The sequence below is a fragment of the Amblyomma maculatum genome, chromosome 8, assembly GCF_055883805.1.
Source record: "Amblyomma maculatum isolate TAMU_Amacu chromosome 8, ASM5588380v1, whole genome shotgun sequence".
NCBI classification, from domain to species: Eukaryota; Metazoa; Arthropoda; class Arachnida; order Ixodida; family Ixodidae; genus Amblyomma; species Amblyomma maculatum.
This window is the reverse complement of record NC_139351.1, coordinates 64,645,314-64,659,556: the sequence shown is the minus strand read 5'-3', so window position 1 is coordinate 64,659,556 and position 14,243 is coordinate 64,645,314. Positions and strand designations below refer to the sequence as shown.

At 45.7% G+C, this 14,243-nt stretch overlaps 1 protein-coding gene across 5 annotated transcripts in view; it reads right to left on the bottom strand.

The window, feature by feature from the left end:
- The window catches only part of RhoGAPp190 (Rho GTPase-activating protein 190), a 75,054-nt gene extending 67,646 nt beyond the window's left edge, over positions 1-7,408 (bottom strand). For 2 of the 5 annotated variants that reach the window (XM_084576363.1, XM_084576367.1), the window contains exon 1: positions 7,042-7,406. The gene's annotated coding sequence lies outside the window, so the exon portion shown is untranslated. Of the gene's footprint in view, positions 1-7,041 lie in introns of all 5 variants that reach the window. The other 3 variants (XM_084576368.1, XM_084576365.1, XM_084576364.1) reach the window with 3 other exon arrangements.
- Between the last annotated feature and the right edge of the window lie 6,835 nt (positions 7,409-14,243).

Below are 14,243 nucleotides of genomic sequence, written 5' to 3'. Positions count from 1 at the left end.
GTGGCACACACAAAATTTCCCCAACCTCGAGTCACTTTGCAAACCAGATGAGGCACGCACCTACATTCTGCCCATGTTCCTTCACACAATGAATTTTAAAGTCAGTATGTTTTTGAAGATACATATTTCAGAAGACATATACTTCATTAAATCTCTGACCACAGAGCTCTGCATCTCCCCTCTAAATGTCCTCACAGTATGAAAAAGAACTGGTCGTGTATGGTTGTGATACTTGACAAAAAAAATGCATCCTGCAACCTTCACTCTGTTCAGTTTCCATCATATCTTGCCCACCAACGAGGAATGTCATATGCTGTTGAATAAGCACTCCCTTCAAGATGCCATTTTGCAGGGTGACAAGAAGGTAACATTAATCTGTAAAGCGAGCTCTCAACAAGTGTTACATGTGACACGCATAGTAAAAACACTTTAAAAATACAAAGTCAGGACTTCATCCACCAGAAAGGATCCTCATAATTCTTTTTATCACTAGAAAAAATTTTAATTGCAAAACTGCTGTACCATTACATATGTAATGCATGTGCACTGCCACAGAGAATTAAAATTAAAAGATTGCTCTGTCTAGCTGGGCCTTTACAATGTAGCCATTCTAATCTCAAGTGAATAATCTGGTTCACATTTTCTTTCAGAGTGGCAGCACCATACAATATCTTACACTGCCAGAGAAAATGTGGACTTCAAAGACACGGCCAGTAAAAGAATGCACTCTAGAGAAGCATCAGCATTCAACTTCTGCTATTTGGGAACTTGCAGCTGCACATAGTGCACTGTAGCCCAGGTGCAATGCTGAAGGTCAAGAGCAAATTTTGTGGCTCTGCAATGAAGGCTAGGCAGGAAAGGGAAGGAGGCGAGACTCTCAACAGTAGGGTCCTCTGAACAGCGTTGCCTAGCAACAGATAGCGGAAGTATTGTAAAAATGAATAAGAGTGCATTTAAAGCCTCCTGTATTCGTTGCTTCAGTGGCGCAATGAATTGACACTACTTATCTGACCCCTGAACAAATCTGTTCGAATCCTGTAAGTGGAACTTTTTTCAAAATTTTTTTTTTTAAATCGCAATATTGAACTAACCTACCAAGATCTTTCCTGGGGTGTGTTTCCCTTTAGGTTGCATTATGTGATGTTTTTAATTCTTAATAGCCGCAAAACCAGCCGTGAACAGAGCCACGACGTGACGGCATGACAACGGGAACATCATTCAGTTACCTTCACCGTAATCATTTCCTGCCTTCTTTTAACCCGCTGAGAGGCAACCAGTGAGGAGAACGAAGTTGCGTGACCCTACTGTTGAGGAAACAGCACAGAGGGGTAGAAAGGGAGGAAGTTGGAAAGACGATGCAGGGTCACTTTTGTACCCATGGCACGGCACGGGGACAAAAGCCCATCTACCTCCCTTTCCTGCCTAGCCTTGCAAGCAGAGCCACAGACTGTTGTACGGCAGTGCAGTATGCTACATGCAACTCTGTCCCTGGAGTTGCCGGCATCCCTTTCCCATTGCCCACGAGGCTATTGTACAGAAAGAAGCACTGCAACTACCGATTCTTGAACAATTCCTAGCATAGGAATTTTGGCACAATATGGCTCTGCCATGAAAGAGAGCAGCCAACAAATGGTCATATGCTAATACCATCACATTTGATAGACCACATTAACAGACGGGGCAAAGAATGAAATCGTACACACAAGGGCATTCAAAGACTAACTGTGACACCTGCAAGTCCTGTCTCTATGTCTGACTACAATGCAGAGGGCATCAGATTTGAGGAAATAAACCTGGCTACCGTCAGGGGTTGGCATTACATTCCTGTGACTACACACGCTTCCGACACACCACAGCAGCAGGTTTCCAAAAAGCACAGGACACAAAGGCTACAAGCTGTCAGAGTAGGTCACTTTTCCCAGTTCATCTGCTGCAATGTGCCCCGAAGCCGTCCCAAGTAAGAAAAACCATGGAAAGTTGTTTGCACCTGTGTGAGTCATTGCACTAAATACCTTTTAAGATCCTTTTACGGGCCTTATCACAAGCAGCCTGACACCCTGTTACGCAGCGGTGACTTTGCCAAGAAAACATCACTTGCAGTGATGATGATCCTGGCTTGCTTTTACAACGTGCCAGCCATAGCTTTTTACAAAATGGAGAGCTGCTTCTCTATTGAACTCATGATAATTTATGACAAATCACTGATAGTCACTGAAAAAATATAAGTGAGCTTTCAGGTTATAAGAAATTGTGACCTGCACATGCCACCTTTACATCTTTATATAGAAATTATGACTTGCACCTGTCGCATTTGACTTGAATAAAGCTGTGGCTAATTTGAACAGTGTTTTAGCTCTTCAGGTTGGAACTGTCAAGAGCTAATTGTCGATATTTTATATTGAAAAAAAAAAGGGGGGGGGGGGGGGGAGCCACCCTAAAGAAGTTCCCACATAAGTCCTTTTTACCAATTACCAATATCCTGCTTGGTTGCAGGCCCCAAACATTCCGTTTGCTTCGTTACAGTTAGGGCCTTGCCAATAACGCGAGTAGGAATGCTGTTTGGCTACTAAAAGTGTAACAATGTGAGCCACGGCCCATCAACGCCAGCTGATTTCATCTGCGTCAAACCTACCACCACACCAAACCAAATTAGTGAATCTTCTCAACTATGAATATCCCAAATTTCCCATGTCACACGGTGAATGTCGCAGGAGTGTCTTAAGGTGCCTGCACTTCCACCTCAACTGCCCGAGCAAATGAATGAAGTATACCTGCCACCATATCTCAGAATAGTGCATATATGATAAATATTTTGTGTTCCAGATAATTCCAGCTTTGAATTTTATTCTACTCTTGTGCAACTTTCCCAGATACACATAAAGAAAAAATTGAAGGAACCCTTAAAACCTCTACCCTTTAGGGCATGACATGACAGCGTTATTGGCACAGTTGTGAGCCATCACAGTATGTGAATTACCGCCCACATTAATATAAAGCCCCACCTAAAACCAAACCTAAGGGTATCGTGTCTGACAAGGATCTATGGTCCAATTCCCATCCCCTGAAAACTTGGCCATAACACATCGTGGCCTTGCTGACAAGAACGACAGCTTTTCTGCAGGATGGGGAACCTCAATGTTATAGCATTCTAATGGCAGAATTACTTAAGAGTGACTTCCTCACTTGTCTCACCATTCCTTCATCCACCTTATTTTAGGACTGGCCATAGCATCACTGTTCATAGTAGGCTGCATTGCTGCAAGACAGAAGCCATTATTAATTGAATTTGGGCTTTTTTTTTTTTAAGTTGCGAGTAGCACTATGTTTTCTGCATGCATGTCAGGCAGAAAGGGACCGACACCAAGACACATGGGGTTCCTCAATACCTTTTGAAAACTGCTGCTGTTCCACTAAAGCCTAAAGGCTAAATAAGTGAACTATGCTGAAAAACACCATTCTGTCTAGCATATTTTCTTTGTTATTCATGCAGCTATAGCGTACACATATTACTTGCAACAGCCAATTCCCTATAATGCTTTTCTCCATTTTCAGCCATTCTTTGCGCTCTTCTTGCACCACTGTCATAACAACTCTATTTACAAATGCAATGAACAGTAAAAATTAACTCCAGACTAACGTCGGCAGTCCTTCCCAGAGAAGTACATTACTTTCAGCAACACAATTCTTTCTGATGGCAGCCCCTGGCTTCTTCTATGTCCACAAAAAGTTGACTTGTTAAATAATAATTGCTTCACAGGAAAGGAAAGGCACAGTATCTGTCCACTTGTTTCTGTGGGGGAGGGAGGAAGGTGGAGGTGAAAGCGGAAAGAGCGAAAGGAGTGCCGTGGTGGAGGTTGAGTAATTTCGACCACCTGGGGATCTTTAACTGCACTGACATCGCATTGCACACGGTCGCCTCTTCGTTTCAACTCCCTCGAAACGCAGCCGCCGGGGTCGGGATCGAACCCGGGTACTCCGGCACAGTAGTCGAGCGTCTTAACCACTGCACCACAGCGGCAGGGCAATTGAATAAAAGTTTACATTGCAGATAGACCTTAAATTCCTTTGAGGAGCAGCTCAGAATGACACTGCACCGCACCCCTTTCTGCATACTCTCAGATGTTTCGAACATAGATGTCTACACTATGAAAGACAGACTGTACAGACAGAACTATAACAAGTCCTTGACATTATGGCCATGGAAGCAATTAACATCAGGCATATATTTTCCTAAAAGCATGTAAATATTGACGCAATGCACCAGTACATCTGTGCTATAGATTCATAGAACTGACTTCAAAAAGCGGACAGAAGAAAGTGTGCTTCGCAGCCATGGTATCTCGCAAAGCATTTTGATATAATTTTCAAGAAAAAACTCACAGGACAGTTACCACTGTGAAAAGTGAGATTCAATGACAGATGTTGAAGTATTTAATGTTAGAGAGAGGATCTAGGAACAACTTCATATCAATCAATCAATCTTTTATTTGTTTTTACATACAAACTGAAATAGCATCTATATAGCTGTATAGCACTAATTTTATTTTTCCGCATATAGTCATTCCATGACTAGCATGCTCGTCTCCAGTCGGCTGCAGTATAAGAGTGTGGTGGGTGGTTTCCATGGCAACTGTTCTCTGGTTGCATCTTGTCAGGCAGTCGCCAAACCCTCCTCCCACCATAGTGATGAACCACCCGCGGGTTGCACCATTCATCCGTTCTCGCCATACGCTCTTTCTTGCATAATAATCACAACCACACTTGGGTTACCATAGTACACTCTTACCACGCCCTCTTCCTTACATATAAACAACCTCCAAGTGGTTACCACTGAGCCTGCACTGGGAATGACAGCAAGGCAAAAGCCAGCTTTATTGTGATGGGTGTTGCTTATATGCCCATGCAGAAAAAGAAAGGGAATCCGGGGAAGGGAAAGTGATAGCAGCCGAAAGCTGTGGCGCGCTGACGTCATAACAGCCAAGGCGACCACACACTAGTTATGCAGACTACTACTACTACTACTACTACACCTACGTGAAACCCAGAAACAGTCACTCAACAGCAGCCACTGTAAAGCAGGTAAGGAAGAAAATGAATTCTCTAACAAACCTTTTTGAGAATAACTACCAAAATCAATAGGTACAAACTACACTCATAACCAATTTTGAACCAATAAAACTCTTCTGAGAATCCCAAAATATTGATGAAGGTTGAATAAAAGAAGACAAAGAAATTCTTGGTTAGCCAACATGCAGCTAGGCTGTAAGAGCAATACATGAACCACGACAGCCGAGTTGCACAGCACAGCATCCTAAAGAGTATCTGGCTTTTGAAAAGCTAAAAGTAGCGATTAAGAGAACATTACCATCCGGTCAAGTCCATACACAGCAAAAGGAAGAATATGAGAGCAAGAAGAAGCAATTGCGGCCAAATGATGGATTTTCGCACCTAAATGACAGCATGGCTCAAGCAACACGCTGCAGTGAAGTGCCCAGGGCCTGTATACCGAGCCTGCATTGTTCTCAAAAGTGTCGTTTTCACTATTTTTGCCTTCATCTGTTATGTGAGCATTTTCACACTTCACAAATATCAATATGCAGCTGTCACAAATAACATAAAACTTCCCCCCCCCCACCCCTTCACACAGCCATCATGGCAGGTAGCAGGGCAGACGAACTGACAGCATTACCAATGCGAAATTGCAGCCTGGACAACATGCAGCAGTCACAATTTGAATATTTGAATGAGAGGGAACATTACTATCCTAGCAACAGTGCTAGAGAGATTTAAAAAACTGGCACAGAAAGTGACGAGCATTAAAATTGGCTACGTAAAATGCAACCTGCTACACTGCACGGAATGATTTCATTTCAATCTTTCATCATATCCTGGCATTCAGCGCTTCGTCCTATCCTTTCTTGTCAAGAATGTCTGTCTTGCGGCACTAACAACAGTACATGGTACTGTTATTCATGATGGTAGCACCTTGCATGAGAGTTGATGCAATGTTGCCAGGGGACCAAGCATAGTTCAACGGTCAGAGAATCAAGTGCATCAAGACCAATTTTCAGTACAGGTCGATCAAGTTCTTGGCAGGCAACACAGGCTGGTTCTTAATATATCCCCAACAAGAGCTTAGGCTCAGTTTGGTTGAAAGGCATTTTCATACTTGTTCGTGACTGCCACTCTTCATACTGCAGCGAGTGAAGTACACCACGTTTATTCGGCTGGTACAGTCATATCTGATGACGGCCTAGCAATGTCATGGTACTTGGTCATGAAACAACTCCGCTCCTCTTATTTCATGGGCTTCAGCCTACGCTAACACACAGTTCAGAGGCCTTCCAGACGATTAACAAATAACTGCATGCCTCTAACAGCTGTGATGTCCCCGGACGGTGTCTGCGATGATTTGAGGTCCACCAGCTCTCAGAGCGTGTGTGCCGTCGACGTCCAAGCAAATGCCATTTCCCTAGGACGTGAAAACGGGAGTTTTACTTCGATCTCCCTAAGGATGGCACTACGCCGCAAAAGTGTCGAGAGTCGGCACACTTTATTCCACTACGAACGGACCCTCCTAATCGGGCTTTGCGCTCCGATGAAGGCGCCCGGCGGCACACTGCGGATGATGACTAGGCTCGACGGCGTGCGAGCATCCGGAAAGAAAATGATCTAACGTTTCACCCGGTGTCCCACGTTCGAGATGTCGGCGCCACTCATGAGTAGCGCTTGGCACGGATCGCTTAGCCTAGAAATGCATCCCGTCTTCAGCGCGCAAGCAGGCGTCCATTGGACGCGACACTACTCAGCCCACGGTCCACGGGCGCTGTCATCCGTAGCTCGCGGGGCACCAGCCGCAAGGCGCGCCGGCGCGAGCGCTCGCCGCGCGCCCGTCCCACCAGCTAACACGCAGGGCTCGCGTGCCGATGATCGGGCGGCTCTGTTGCCGAGCAGTACCGTACTCGGCTCGGTATAGGCTTAGCCCGAGCAGGGCACCTGCGCCGCCGACGAAGCCCAGCCAGACGGCAGGCGTGTGCTCACCTGGCGAGTCCCGATGTCGAGGGTCGGCTGCTGCCGTGCTGCTGCCGCTGCGGCGTCGAGGGCTCACTCACACTCCACGCACGCAGCGAGTGACGCGAAGCGCGCACGCATTCCTTCCAGCGAGCACGGTTCTCAAAAGGCAGCCATGTTGGTTTCTTATGAGTGACATGCCCCCGCTACAAAGCAGCAACAAAAACTGCAGCAATGGGCAAGCTACGTTGAACGCAGTCACTAATACAGCACTTTAATTACTCTTCAAAACAAGGCACTGTCGTTTTGTTTAACAGACAGTAACTTTCTGCATGCCCTAATGCTATCTTGTCTCTCGACATGTAGCCAAGCGCGTCCGTTCAGCCAAGCGAAGCGCTCTGCAGCCAAGGCGAGGCGAGTCAGTGCCGCGAAAAACAAAATGGGCGAAATTATGCAATTACATTTCTTTACAGATATGGAGGACTTTGCAATAATAATGAGTGGTAAGAGTAAAGGCGTCTATTTTGTTACCCACAAACGACCAAACATTGGTCCACATGTTGGTTCTCAGCTCGGCTCATTCAGGAAAACGTTCCGCTTATGGCCGAATCGCGATTGCCGGGATACTCATAGTGAGTGTCCGGAGTGGACCGCGGGCACGGAGCAAGAAACCATTTAGGAGGTGAAACTCCCGTCAGCGCGAGCGAGCGCGGGCGACCAGATAAGCGCCGACAGCACGGAGCATGACGCGGCCGTATGCAGTGGCGGCGGCACGCGGCGCGTCGTAGAAGCGCCGCAGCGACAAAAAAAGAAACCGGTTGATTTGACAACCAAAACGGCGGTAATTTCTTTCCACGCCGGCAGACGCCGCCAGCAAAACGGCGGTTGGTTGATTGTACAACCAGTACAACCGTACAACTTTTAATTCCATCGGAAACGGGGAGTCGTGCGCCCGCGGATTAGAGGCTGGCAGGTAGCCCTTGGCTTGTTGCGGCCTCTTCCGCCAGATGGACGGTGCGATGCTGGATCGCAGGGTCCGCGCTTCGCAGCAGGGTATCTCAGGCTTCTCTACTTGTAATATTTTGCCCTATCCCTGGAGATTGTGGGCACTCCCAAATTATGTGGTCGAGGGTCCCTCTCGCCCCACAGTGTTTCCAGAGATCATTGTCCCTAAGGTCTGGTAGCGCGTGAAACGCCCAGACCGAGTTCATGAACGTATTAGTTTGTAGCCGCCTCCACGCGACAGCTTCTCTATTATTTAGTCTAACATCTGGCGGGGGTACCAGTCTACGTCCCAATTTATAATGGTCGATGATTTCCCCGTAATTTTGCAGACGTTCGTCGTATGCCCGGTGTTCGGGGGGCTCGACGGCTACCCGGAAGTAGAGAGCTCGGGCTAGCTCGTGAGCCGCCTCGTTACCAGGACGGCAGCGTGAGCGGGTGTCCAAATTAACTGAATTTTTCTATTTATCGTTCTTTGGGTGAGGATTTTGACCGCCTCCGGCGATATCCTCCCCTTACCAAAACGGCGGTAATTTCTTTCCACGCCGGCAGACGCCGCCAGCATGATAGTGGCGCCGCGGGCTAGTGACGTTTTCTGGTCGCCGCAAACAACGTAGTTTCCACTCCTAAAGGTTTCTTGCTCCGTGACCGCGGGTAAGCGATGACTCATAAATGCCTTTATTTTCCCAGTAAGAACAGCGAAATTTTCATGTCGGAGCGCGTGCCAAATAATCAGCGACGGTCACCATCATTCCAAAATCTGTGGAATATGTTTCATGACATAGAGCCCGCATTGAGTCTCTCATATCATATGGGCGCCTATATCTTGCCCCTTTATTGTATTTATATAAGGAATTTATGACGGGTACGAATACAAATAACAAGTTGCCCAAAAACCTCATCATCGGGTTCTAAGGGATTGCTTGGTTTACAGAGTTTTCATGTACTATATGTTCAGAATGGAGGTCGATGTTTGGGACCCCCGAAGTAAAAATCATAGGGTAAACTATCTGCCATGTGTGACACACACACATGGTGTTTATAACTTTTTGTGTTGAATGTTTTACTTTTCTTTTATATTTTTCTTATTTTTTACACACTTAGCATCAGCAAAAATTGGCTTTCTATCTGAACAGTTTGACACCTTTGAATGCATTTTTCCATCTTTTAAATTGTTTAAATTGCTTAATTACATACTTGACTTTTCTAATTTAGCATCATCAAGCATGGCTTCTGATTATGATTATTTTGACACCGCTGAATTTCTTTTCCATTTTTTACTTACTTCAATTACGTAATTGATCAATTACACACACTAACTTTCTGAATTACCCTCATCAAGCATTGGCTTTTCATTCTGAGCATTTTGACCCCTTTGATCCCCCTTTTTCCAATGGCTCATTTCTTCAATTGTTTTAATGAATTGATCAATTACACGCTCTAAATGTTCTTAATGAGCATAATCAAAATTGCCTTTCATTCTGAGCATTTTGACACCTTGAACCCCGGCCCCTTCTCCAATGTTTTTCCTTTTTTTTTTCATTTCTGTAATTTATTAATTAACCTATTAATTACAATGACCATTAAATCGCCATATTCTCTCACATACCAGTCAGTCATCAATCACTAGAACCGCAAATTACCATGATACGATTCTTTAACGCAGCCTTGGATTATTTCCGACAGGATGTGCAGACAACTACAACTACTTCTACGATGGCGCCGAAGGCTTTTCGGCCGCGCTTAATAATTAAATAACCTGACTCCGGGATGTCAAACGGTGGAGAGAGCTCCGGGCATCAAGGCGCTGGGTTGGCCGCTCTGCTATGGTCTTTGTTTTTGGGCGCGCAGTTGGTAAGAAGAGGTAAGTAATACTTTCCAGGGAAGAAATTTCGGCGAGAATACGAAACAATGTAGACAGGTTGCTATGTCGTTTATTCTGTTTATTTCAGTTTTTGAGAAAAATGGCATTATTCTTCGGAAGTAATTACATCAGTACTTTTTGGCAGCAGCGATTGTCAACTGATTTAGTTACGTTCACGCAATTTTAGGAGAGTAATTGGCGATGTAATTTCATTCAATTTTAACAAGTCATTTCGCAATGTATGCTTTGTGTGTAACGTATAAACTCCACATTCACGGCACATATGTATAACTGGGACCATCCTCAACTTCTTGCTTTGCCGACTCATCGTTCGCCACACTTTGTACATTTCATTCCCAAGAGTTGAATATACGGGTTCTGAAAATCAACCGTTCTTTACTGCCACTCCAGCAATCGCTGCTGCATGTAACGGCGATTATCATTTGCGCAGCATATCCCACTAATTGCGGAACTACTACTCGAACTGCCATCAACACGCTTACAGCCTATTCTAGTATCGCACTGTTGAACCGAACGTAAGCCGGCTGATGCTTTCCTTCGACCGCCTCCATATAGCTCGATCACTACCAACCCGTTCCATGCAGAAGTTTGCAGCCCAACGCGCCAGGCGGAGGAGCAGTATCGCTCCCGAGAGGCGGCGCTGCGCCCGCCGGCGCTGCCTGGTGACGTAGCTATAAAGAGTGAGGAGGCTTCTCTTTCTCCAACTCCCCTACAGCGATCTATCTCTCTCTCCCTTTTTTTTTTCACCTAAGAATGCTTCTTCAGCCAGTTGCACAAGTCTTGGCCGAAGCGAGCGCTCGAGGCTCCCTTTGTGGGAAGTTGTACCACATATGGAGGGAGGGGTACATGTTCCCCACAAACCTTGTGTATATTTTATTTCTTTTTTTCTTCGTATGTTTTATCCCCTCCCCTTCGTTCGTTTGTTCTGCTTTCCCAAATGCGCGTCCTTCCCTTCTGTCGTCTTTCGTTTCCCGTGCTCGCAGCCTTGGAAAGACACCTTCAGCTCTCTCCCCGTCTTGTGTCTTGCGGCTCCCGCACTGTTTATCCTTCGCTGCTTCACGTTAGGAGGGGTTGTAGGCAATGCAAGATTGACAAAGGCATTTTGAAAAAGCGGGGAGTCGAAGGCGGAGGAGATAACGCCTTTGGAAAACTGCATGTTTCGTGCCCACCTCGATTGCTTTACGCTTTACCACGGCACCGCCGGTCGCGAGGGAGAGCGCGCGCGCTCCTTCCTACGGGCTTCTCAAACACCGCGAGTTACGCCCTCCATCGCCGCAAGGGGCACGACCTGCTCGCTGTTCGCTCTGTATCTGCTTCAGCGGCGGCGGGTGGCTTTTGCCTAGTTTGGGTGACAGCGAGAAACGAACCGAATATGAGAATAATTTTATAAAAATGCAATGTAAGCTGCATAATGCTTGCATGACATGAAGTATTAGTATAACAGTCAAAGTATACGCTATAAGGTTGAGTTTTCATAGTTATTATAATTTATGAATTAGCAAATGTGTAATGTATGTATTATAATCATTTTAATTTTGCAAATAAATGTTGTTTTAATGAAATCTTTACATGATATTATGCTTATTATGCAAACAATCAAACAAGTGTTTGATATTCAGAGGCCAATGCTCTCTTCGGGAGAGTAAGGCTAATGTGCGGAGGGAACGCATGCTAGATGCGAGAGCCGTAACAACGACACTTGACCGCATTACATTGTCACGACGGACGGTTCATCTGGGAGCAAAACCAAGGCACCTTGCGTCGATGCCGAAGAAATCATTTCTGCTCTGCCGCAATCAGTAACCGAGGGACTGAAGGAAGTGATGGCATCTCCTGTCATCCCATTACCCACTGTCACATATTCCGGTTTAGCTTGCGTCGCCGGATGCATTGCTAATCATGTGACTTCAGATGTGACACCTGGGCTTCTTGAAACGGGGTGTGCACGAAAAAGGAAGTGTCGAAACCCAGGTCACTATTCCCATGCAGTATCGTAAATGCGTTATCTCCCCCGCCTTCGAGTCCCCGCGCTTTTAGAATCCCTTTCTCCTTCTCCCACTGCGGACAACCCCTCTTGACGACGCACCCCTCCTCACTCCTTGGAACATTGGAGAGGGTTGGGAGAGGATGGGCGGGGGGAGAAGGAGGGAGGGTAAGGAGGGCGTGCTACTCTTTTTTGCCTTTTGTTAGTGTTGGACAGTTTGTTTTCGGCCATGCGGCCGTAGAGCCGTAGAGCGCTCGCGGAGGAGAGCCGGGAGCGCCCATTCGTGCGGCTGTATGATGGCCTGGTGTCCATATCAGTCAAGAAAGCGGCAGCTACTTTTCAAAAAGCGCTTTAATCCAATGTTCAAGGAATGTGAATCGTCAAATATGCGATTCGTATATAATTGTCATTTCCTAAGATATACAGTTTTGTTCCCAAGCAAAAGTGTTCCCAATGCGAGTTGTGTGTAATTTTAAAGAAAGGAAAAAAAATTAGAAAGACCCTACTAAGAACGCATTTGTTTTTTCCGAAAAGAGCCAAATCTGGGCACCGAATTAGGTGAAGTTCAGCTGCAATTTTTAGTTGATCAAAGATCTTCAAAGCTGTCGCTTATAGCCTTCCAATGTGTTGCTGTGGATAAAAAAAAAATAAAACTGCATTTTGCTTTCTTTGCGCCAAGGTGGAATTGGCTCTTTTCGAAACAAAAAAGAAACCTCTTAATTGGTTTCAAGATAGCTTGTATTCATTGCAGCGGACAGTGCCGTTAAGATTAGACAAAAACCTTGAGCTTTGCTATTTTGTTCTTTATCCAGTTGCACTCTCTCTCTCTCTCTAAAAAGAAAAGCATGTTGAACTTTGACACGCCGGCAGGCTTATTAGACACCTGTAGTAGCCGTATGACATGTTCACGTACTTCTGTTACAGTGTTCACACGCCATGGACCGCGACTACTTATATGCACTTAGTCGGTTAACAACCGCCAGCTGCTGTTTTCGACATAGAAAAAATGTTGTCAAAATCAAAGGCTTTGCTGTTTCTTAAGCATATAAATTATTTGTACAACGCTCGAAGAAAGAATGGGGAAGAAAAGGCCATTTTCCTCCTTTTCGTATAACCCAGTTGCGCCCTTCACAAAAAGAAAGAAAAAGAAGGAAACGCCCACAAGCTCGTCGCCAAGACACCCCCTAAAAACCATTAACGTCTGTGGGGGGCGGTAGGGCGCTGACCCCTGCTTTCCGGCTTTTTCGACTGCCGACAAGAAGGGTGGGGTGAGAGGGGATTGTGAGCAGGGGGAGCCGACACACGGGGAAATACACGCGTGGCACTTACTTCACGGGATTTCGGAATTGCGGGGAGATCACCCATTGCCTCCGACACGCGGAAACCGCCACGCGGGGAAGCGTGCTACACCCCTTGAAACTAGCGAAATCAGCCCCACGTACACTCTTCTACGAGGACAAGATTCTAGTGGACTGCATTATGCGAGACCAGCGTTTGTTGTCTTCTTGGACAAGGTTGTATCTGTTTTTTTTTTAAGCTTTCGTGCACTACCACACACAAACGTTCTCGAAGTATTTTAAATCCTGATTCAACCAGCTCTTGAGAATTACTGAGTTGCCCGGAAGATATCTGACAAATTTCTCGGAATCTTCTTGTCAATTATGCCGAGAAAGTGACAGCCAGGAACGAGAGGTCAGCTCCTTATGTGCACAAACCGTTCAGGACGATTTTGAGACTCAATTTTCTAGCCGCAGGTCTCGTTTTGATGAATTGATGGATATATGTAGAGCAATGTGTAACTTTAAAGGACATTTTTTTTATTGTTTGCCGCTCTTATTTGCAATTATGCATAACTGTTTATGCGATTTCCTTGATTAAACGTTATTGTTTACGTCTGTCATACATGTGCGTCAGTCGCGAAGCTATACATCTGCTGTCTTTCAACCGACTGATTTTTTTTGAATGAAACTAGAACAGTCCACTCCACTAGAAAACTGAAATCTGAGATGCTCCATGAATTTTCGCCGGTGCTTGCTCTAAACCAAAACGGCAGCGGTTGACAGAATCTCCACCCATCGGTTTGCCATGCACTCGTGCCAGGTCGTGCTACACCTACTTACAGCTTTCAAGGGCACACTGCATAGCCTGGCACATTTATTTTTGTAAAAAAAATAGGGGCAAAAAGTGTAGAGGTAAGTGTAGCCGAAACTTCATTCGACCGTGTTCGGCCGCACTGACAAAGGCACAACTTTCAAGGGCACACTGCATAGCCTGTCACATTTGTTTTTGTACAAAAATTAGGGGCAAAAAGTGTTGAGGTAAGTGTAGCCGAAAATTCATTAAGCCGTGCTCGGCCGCACT